The sequence below is a fragment of the Aegilops tauschii genome, chromosome 6, assembly GCF_002575655.3.
Source record: "Aegilops tauschii subsp. strangulata cultivar AL8/78 chromosome 6, Aet v6.0, whole genome shotgun sequence".
Lineage (NCBI taxonomy): Eukaryota > Viridiplantae > Streptophyta > Magnoliopsida > Poales > Poaceae > Aegilops > Aegilops tauschii.
This window is the reverse complement of record NC_053040.3, coordinates 27,345,778-27,352,784: the sequence shown is the minus strand read 5'-3', so window position 1 is coordinate 27,352,784 and position 7,007 is coordinate 27,345,778. Positions and strand designations below refer to the sequence as shown.

At 47.5% G+C, this 7,007-nt stretch overlaps 1 long non-coding RNA gene across 1 annotated transcript; it reads right to left on the bottom strand.

Annotated features, from left to right (window-relative positions):
• Nucleotides 1-298: 298 nt before the first annotated feature.
• LOC109767367 (uncharacterized) lies at nucleotides 299-2,390 on the bottom strand. The gene is made up of 3 exons (XR_002233836.4): nucleotides 1,314-2,390; nucleotides 970-1,218; nucleotides 299-865 (listed from the first exon to the last, which is right to left on the bottom strand). It is a non-coding gene; the product is annotated as an uncharacterized lncRNA (long non-coding RNA).
• Nucleotides 2,391-7,007: the final 4,617 nt, after the last annotated feature.

The following is a 7,007-nucleotide window of genomic DNA, read 5'->3' as shown; positions in this document are numbered from 1 at the left end:
ATTTTTTGGCCAAATAGGTGCTGAATTGGTTTTTCAATTTTAATTTTTAATCGGTTTGGCAAAACGTTCAAAAAATTCCTAGAATACTGATCATCATATGGTTGTCCTTGTGTAAAAATTTCATAATTTTCTGGATACTTTGTTTTTCGGTTCCAATTTTTGGCCAATTTTTGGCTGAAAATGAACAATGGACGATTCAGATTCTCCCACATGGTGACTCCAAATTTGATGAAAATTTCCCAGAATACTAGTCATCATATGGTTATCTTTGTGTCAAAGTTTCATCAAATTCTGGGCACATTTATTTCGGTTCAAAATTTGGCAGCACGATCATCAACAAAGAACATATCTTTGGTTCTGTGCATGTCAATCACCACTGATTTTCCTTTTGAGCGTATCTTAAGTCCGAATGCTATGTACAACAGGCGAGAAACAATATGTAGAATGATACACACAACACAAAAATGAACAGAAGGAAACTTAGTGCTGAACACATAAGACGTTGTAGGCATGCTTGGACTAAGCCATATTTTCCAGCAAGACAATGACCACGGGAGCATGAACCATACTCAAGAATTCAAGATAAGTTGAGCTACCAACATCTCAAACGATCATGCCTGAAGACTCGAGCATCTACGACTGATTTGAAGTACCGAGACATAAATGCCCTGAATATTAATTTGTACTCCTTTGGTGAGATTACTGTTGGAGATAGATTCTTGGAAACAACAAGCGATGTCTTTACCCACGACTCCAGTTGCTTGTCCCAGATATATTGCCTCAAGTAATCTATTATTCGGAATAAAAGTTCATTCTTCTGTCTGTCCACTCCAATCAATATGGAGTAATCCATGACATTCATGTTCTGGAAACACAAGAGATGCAACTTGTAAGCTAACATAATAAGCATACGCCCAAATGCATATGAACTCGATGAAAACAATTTGTAGCAATAGGCAGCATACTTACACATAGAAAGGATGTCTCGTTCCATGAAATTTTTGGTTAGTCCTTTAATGTAGATAGGCATGGTAAGCATATCTTCAATAAAATTTTGATCCAACAGTACACTCTCGGGATTTGTTGAATAAGCAACATATCGTGAGAAAAGAGCACTCTTCAGATCATATCTTTGCAGTATGTTACAACCAAATAAAAGATTCTCCATAATAATGAAAAACTAGTCCTTGCCTCCTTACCATTCCTAATTCCCTTGACCTGCAATAGTAGTTAGAGAGAATTAGAACATAAACATTAGATAGCGCGAGCATTAATAGTATAGAGCTTTGCAAAAAATAAAAAAGTTCCTGGACCTGATATGTTCCTAGAATTTTTGAAGTAGGGTTACTTGGTGATTCCTCACTAGTCACCAAACACTTTAATTGGTGATTTCTCAGTAAGCCGATCCTTCTCTGAAATTATGCCACTAAAACAATTGTCAAAATCCTCAGAAGAATTTATAGTTGCTTCCAGTCTTACCTTCCAGTCTTTCCACTCCAATATTCAAGACGGATAGTGTGTCCCCGTTGGTCAGAAGAAGAATCAACGGGAGAGGAAATAGGCTTACCTCAAAGGCATAGCTTAGTTCAGTTCATTCTAACATATGGACTGTTTCAAAAATATGGTCAAAACTACCTTTGGCAGACTTCATTAAGAATATATCATCAGTATATAGCATGGTCATGAACCTGTCGTGAGTATACATGCCAGTTAACACATCTACCAGTAAGAACCATTAGTATCAGATGCAAACCCAACAAATCCAAACATGAACATCGACATCGACTATAGGTTGTCTTAATTTTAGATGTGAACATCCAAACATGGTGATTTCTGAAATTAAACAAGGGAATCGATTGCTGAAATTAAACATGAACACGAACATCCAAACATGTGATTGCTGAAATTAAACAAGGGAATCCAAACATGGTGATTGCTGAAATTAAACAAGGGAATCGATTGATTACCACTGATTCGGCTATGTGTCGGCGGAGAAGCTACCAGCGATGTTGCAACTAAAGTACAGCGTTGCTGACGGTTCCGCCCCTAACACCTTCTCCTTGCCCTGGTCCAATGGGGTACGAGAGGTTGTCAACTCGTATGATTAAGCCGGAACGTAGTGTGGCAAGGGGGCGGTGTGGGGCAATAGATGGAAGACTCGCTGCAGTGGAGATCTAGGCGGCGCACGGATGCAGGAGGAGGCAGCCCCGGCGGCATAGTGGGCAGAAATGGCAGCCCGCCATGGTGGATATTGGCAGGGGGTGGGACTAGGCGTCACACGGGTGCAGGAGAAGCCCACCCGCCGCCGTGCAGATTGGCAGGGGTGCAGGAGGAGCCAGCCCGGCGGCGCCATGGCTGGCAGCGAAAGGTCGTGGCGGCGGGATAGGGTGAAGGAGGGAGCGCGTTGAGGTTCTGTTCCATTCGTGGGCGGAGATGGGCCAGGTAATTTCCATTTGTTTTCCCATTTTTGTTTGATTTTATTATTTCATTGTTAAACTCTTATATGTATGGTAAAACGCCTCAAAAATCGTCTCTACCTATTTACATGTGTAGAAAATAATAAATGTGATATAACAAAAAATTAAGATATGTGACGTTCTATACATCGTCCCAAGAAGCGTGTCTACATACTAAATGCTTCCTAGTATAAGGACGAATATAAAAGCGTCTTAGAAAAAGCGTACCTACTGACCTATTTTGTTGTAGTGGTCATCCCCTATGCCTCAGCCATAGGGTCTATTATGTATGCCATGCTGTGTACCAGACCTGATGTGAACCTCGCCGTAAGTTTGGTAGGGAGGTACCAAAGTAATCCCGGCAAGGAACATTGGACAACGGTCAAGAACATCCTGAAGTACCTGAAAAGGACTAAGGATATGTTTCTCGTTTATGGAGGTGACGAAGAGCTCGTCGTAAAGGGTTACGTCGATGCTAGCTTCGACACAGATCTAGATGACTCCAAGTCACAAACCGGATACGTGTATATTTTGAATGGTGGGGCAGTCAGCTGGTGCAGTTGCAAGCAAAGCGTCGCGGCGGGATCTACATGTGAAGCGGAGTACATAGCAGCCTCGGAGGCAGCAGAGGAAGCAGTATGGATGAAGGAGTTCATCACCGACCTAGGAGTTATTCCCAATGCGTCGGGCCCAATGACTCTCTTCTGTGAAAACACTGGAGCTATTGCCCTTGCCAAGGAGCCCAGGTTTCACAAGAAGACCAGGCATATCAAGCGTCGCTTCAACTCCATTCGTGAACATGTTCAAGATGGAGACATAGATATTTGTAAAGTGCATACAGATCTGAATGTCGCAGATCCGTTGAATAAACCTCTTCCACGAGCAAAACATGATCAACACCAGTACTCTATGGGTGTTCGATTCATCACAATGTAACTAGATTATTGACTCTAGTGCAAGTGGGAGACTGTTGGAAATATGCCCTAGAGGCAATAATAAAGTGGTTATTATTATATTTTCTTGTTCATGATAATTGTCTATTGTTCATGCTATAATTGTGTTATCCGGAAATCGTAATACATGTGTGAATACATAGACCATAACATGTCCCTAGTGAGCCTCTAGTTGACTAGCTCGTTGATCAATAGATGGTTACGGTTTCCTGACCATGGACATTGGATGTCGTTGATAACGGGATCACATCATTAGGAGAATGATGTGATGGACAAGACCCAATCCTGAGCATAGCACAAGATCGTGTAGTTCGTCTGCTAAAGCTTTTCTAATGTCAAGTATCATTTCCTTAGACCATGAGATTGTGAAACTCCCGGATACCGTAGGAATGCTTTGGGTCTGCCAAACGTCACAACGTAACTGGGTGGCTATAAAGGTACACTACAGGTATCTCCCAAAGTGTCTGTTGGGTTGGCACGAATCGAGACTGGGATTTGTCACTCCATATGACGGAGAGGTATCTCTGGGCCCACTCGGTAATGCATCATCATAATGAGCTCAATGTGACTAAGTAGTTAGTCGCGGGATCATGCATTACGAAACCAGTAAAGTGACTTGCCGGTAACGAGATTGAACGAGGTATTGGGATACCGACGATCGAATCTCGGGCAAGTAACGTACCGATTGACAAAGGGAATTGTATATACAGGATTGATTGAATCACTGACATCGTGGTTCATCCGATGAGATCATCGTGGAACATGTGGGAGCCAACATGGGTATCCAGATCCCGCTGTTGGTTATTGGCCAGAGAGCTGTCTCGGTCATGTCTGCATGATTCCCGAACCCGTAGGGTCTACACACTTAAGGTTCGGTGACGCTAGAGTTGTTATGGGAATTAGTGTGCAGTTACCGAATGTTGTTCGGAGTCCCGGATGAGATCCCGGACGTCACGAGGAGTTCCGGAATGGTCCGGAGGTAAAGATTTATATATGGGAAGTCCTATTTTGGCCACCGGAAAATGTTCGGGATTTTTCGGTATTCTACCGGGAAGGTTCTAGAAGGTTCCGGAGCGGGGCCCACCTGCATGGGGGGACCCACATGAACGTGGGTAGTGGGGGCAAGGCCCCACACCCCTGGTCAAGGCACACCAAGATCCCCCCTTAGAAGGAATAAGATCATATCCTGAAGGGATAAGATCAAGATCCCTAAAAAATGGGGATAACAATCGGTGGGGAAGGGAAAAGATGAGATTTCTTTCCCCCACCTTTGCCAACGCCCCAATGGACTTGGAGGGCAAGAAACCAGCCCCCTCCACCCCTATATATAGTGGGGAGGCGCATGGGAGCCGCACCCCTTCCCCTCGCGCAGCCCTCTCCCTCCCCAACACCTCCTCCTCCTCCGTAGTGCTTGGCGAAGCCCTGCCGGAGAACTGCAAGCTCCACCACCACGCCGTCGTACTGCCGGAGCTGTCCCTCAACTTCTCCTCTCCCCTTGCTGGATCAAGAAGGAGGAGACGTCCCCGGGCTGTACGTGTGTTGAACGCGGAGGCGCCGTTGTTCGGCGCTTAGATCGGAATCAACCGCGATCTGAATCGTTACGAGTACGACTCCTTCATCCGCGTTCTTGTAACGCTTCCGCATCGCGATCTTCAAGGGTATGAAGCTGCACTCCCCTCTCTCTCGTTGCTAGTCTCTCCATAGATTGATCTTGGTGATGCGTAGAAATTTTTTAATTTCTGCAACGATCCCCAACACCCTATTCACCCATTCGTCCGCGGGTTGATGTCTTACTCTGGGCTGGATTTTCATGACCTAGCCCCCAACTTCATCCTCAACATTTCGGCGTTTATCGTCGTTTGTGAGGCTTTTCTCTGCATCCCGCCTCACTTCGGCCTGTGGCTGAAGACCTTCAATGTGAGGCCGAAAGTAGTGCGCGGTCAACAAGCAGAGTGCGGAGGCGCTATGGTGAGCAAGATGCCCAACGTCACCTGGCCCGAAGGTTCGTTTGCGGAGACGGTGAAGGGGTGGCAATCGGGGTGGCTCTACCTCACTGAGCCGTGCGACGCTGACTGGTTGGTGGCCCCCGAATTCCGATCCGGAATCCCGATGCGGCTCACCTCCTGCCAAGAGAGGGGCCTAACCTGGGGGTCCCTCGGACGAGCTGACTGGGCTCCAGACATGCATCCAGAACATGATAGAAAGGAAAATCAAGCTTGTCAACGTGGTCCAGGTCATGCTTGTTCGTCGGGTCCTTCCGTGCCAATGCCGAACTTGTAATTTGTGGGAGTTCGAGCCGGCCAAGCACCAGACGCTACTGGAGCTCTTCGGAACGACACACGAAGAAATCTGGAAGGTGCTCTTCAAGGCTGGCGAGACGCCACCGCCTACGACCGAAGACCGCGGGCTTAGCTTAAAGCGCCAGCCCAACCCGGTCAGTTCCTTTAATGTTTTCAAGGCGTATCCCCTACTAGCATATTTTGAGAGGAAATTTAAGCTTCCTTCCCCTATTTTCAGGACTGGATTAAGTTGGCTGAGGAGATTAACTGTCCGGCTCCGCTGCCCGAGGACCAAGAATTTCCATTATTGGAGAAGATGCTGTTCCCTGCACCTTACGAGGTGCCGGAGAAGACGGCTAAGAAGGCGGCCCAAGGGGCCAAGAAGGGCCTTCGCCGGAGAAGCACTCCGGACGAGACGTCCGGAAGCGAGACTTCCTCTTCGTCCGCTGACGACGGCGATGAAGAGGAAGAAGAAAATGACTCCCCACCTGAAGCGGGGAGGAAGAAGAGAGCGGCCCCCACAAGCCCGGAGGTGAAAGCGCCTAAGAGGGTTAAAGGCTCCCTCGCGGATCACTCCGTGTGGGATGTTGACAGCTGTCCGGAACGACCTCGCCGGACCAAGCCTCGGGCCGCTTCGTAAGTACCAGAATTCGCAAATGTCTGGCTTTTCCGGTTTGTAATATTGACATATTGTAAACTTTGTCCTTGCAGTCCGGCGCGCGATGGCTCTCCGCGATCCTCGACAGAGGATTCGCTGGACACAGAGGAGATGGCTAGCATGTCTCCGCCACATGCTCATTCCATCTCACCCAAGGGTGATGACGAGGCGGTGTCCAAAAAGACTTTCCCAAGCCGGGGGGAGGTTCCGGAGATCATTGTGGTGACGCCCCAGGATGACTCCTCGGACGCCGGACACATGGGGGAAAAATCCCCCATGGGGACTGGTGATGGGGCCCGAGTTCCCTTCGGCCTCAGCCGGATACATTCCGGAAATCTATACGGCTCCGGGGTCCAGCGAACGGCATTCCCCACCAGGAGGGGGTGTGCCTGTTCCACCGGTGACCTCTGCCCAACCAGAGGCACCGGATAATCTGCTGGAGGCGCTATGAGGCGCCTCTATCGTGGATGAACATCGTGTCCTTATGGACACGGTAATAGAGAAGGTTCAGTCCGTTAAAAGCGGACTGACCGAAGCCTGCACTAGCCTTCTAACGGGCTTTGAGGTAAGTAATGTGATTATAGGAAAATAATCACAGTATAGACAGTAGCCCCTGATACTCTGTTTGGTGTTCGGGAAGAAAAGCCGAACAGAGGATCAA